Below are 2,030 nucleotides of genomic sequence, written 5' to 3'. Positions count from 1 at the left end.
TCCTTCCTTCCTTCCTTCCTTCCTTCCTTCCTTCCTTCCTTCCTTCCCTCCCACACAGCTCATCCCGTTTTGCTGAACATCTGGTCTTACAAAGAGCTCCAAATAACTCAAGTGCCGGCCCCTTCTTTTGTGATGCTTTGGTGGGACCTAGAAAAGCTGTCGTCCCACTGCAGAGAAGAAAGAAATCCACAACTTCTGTGCCACCGGAGAGGCGGCACAAAAAACAGAGACAGAGCCAGGAGAACAAAGGGGAAATGGCATGTATCACAGCAATATCATAAAGCATGAAGGGGTTTTTAAATTCCATTTGATGGGCATCAGATGGAGAGCCATATTCTAGGGGGAATTACCCTTGTTTAGAACCTCTTCACCCCTCTGCTTTCCTGGTAGACCTTGGCAGGGAACCCAAGACCTACACCACAATCAGGGTACCTGTCCGATTGCAACTGACAGATCTCTGCAGGTGAGAAGCAATAGGAATAGCGTACCAGCAGCCCAGCTGCTTTATTACGGACTTGGAGTGACAGCTGGGCCCAGCTTTTCCATCTGCAACCAAATCTGATTCCCTCTCCAGGCTTCTGAGAGGGAGTTTCAGCACCTTGGATAGCATAACTCAACTGTCTGCTTGGAACAAGTCAAAAATCGATATTTTCCAAAGACTGGAGTAGTATCATCAAAAAAAGGCCAGGTGTTCTGGCTGAACAGTTACCCTTTCCTCGCTGTGGCCCTGGAAAACCTGACGCTCTTCCCAATCTCTGTGTCAGCCTCTGGTCCAAATAGTGTGGCTTTCTGTCAATTGAATTTATTTATTTGATTCATGCCCTGCCAGCTGTCAACCAAGAAAAATGGCCCTCGTCTCTCCATTAACGCGCATGGCCGTAGCCTTTGAAATAAGGCAGGGAAAGAACTGTTTTTTTAATGCTCGTAAGATGCAATGTTGCTTACTGTCTCCACAAAGAGAAGGGAAAACTGGGACGTGTCAGTGTGCCGAAATTCTCCAAACATCACTTCCAACCTCGGTTCAGCCTGCTCTGGTTTTTTTGTTTTTGTTTTTTTGACAGATCCCTTGAATCACGCCCTTATCCTTATTCTTTCCTGAAAAATTAGAGTGAAAAGTTCACACGTGTGTTTTTAAGTGAGACATAATCGATTCCAAATCATTATTTTGAGATGATAACTCCATACTCAAATCATCCTTCTTAAAACAATGTTAATAATGCTTTTAAAGACATCTGTGTTTAAGCCGAGGAGGGGGGTGTTGCACGTTCAGGACATAAATGTTTTGCTCACTAACTGATAGGCAAAACTGTTTGCAATAAACTCTGAGCCCGGAAAATATAGTCTCACAGCTGGCTGCTACTCCAATAACCTTGTAACCCAGGTGACATGGTTTTACTCTTTGAATACCTTCCAGGTCACCTTGACAACTATTTTTATGCTAGTTACCCAGAATTCTCTTCAAGCCTGCTTTCTGCCTTCATATGTCCTCCCATTAATACTTTTTTTTTTTACTGATTTCCATTTGATAACGAGACGTTCTGTTTTACAAGGAGAAGGCTAGCAATTTCTCAGCAGCTTCCCCGTAAAGTCCAAATATCTGCTATTTTCTGAAGAATCCAAGATGTGTGCCCATTTCCAAGGGTCATGAAGCGTCTTGGTTTATCCATTCAGAGCTTTTTAATCTCACCCTGTGGCTCACCCTTTGGCCTCTGCCTACAATATAAAAGTCACGACACAAGAGAAAATGGGAGGAGGAGGGAGGAGAAATCAAGGTTTGGCACGAGATTGCTAGCTGCAAAGTTCAGTGGGTCCTTAGACTAAATAATAATAATAATAATAATAATAATAATTATTATTATTATTATTATTATAACATTTCTATGCCGCCCCTTGCCGAAACCTCGGGGCGGCTTACAACATGATAAAATACATTGAAATACAATAGTACATAATAAATTACCATTAAATATAAAAATACAAAAAATACATTGATTTACAAAAATAAAATTAAAATTATCAGTATAAAATAA

This window comes from Varanus komodoensis, unplaced genomic scaffold, assembly GCF_004798865.1.
Source record: "Varanus komodoensis strain SLA01 unplaced genomic scaffold, ASM479886v1 scaffold48, whole genome shotgun sequence".
Lineage (NCBI taxonomy): Eukaryota > Metazoa > Chordata > Lepidosauria > Squamata > Varanidae > Varanus > Varanus komodoensis.
The sequence above is the reverse complement of the archived record's forward strand: the minus strand, read 5'-3'. Positions refer to the sequence as shown.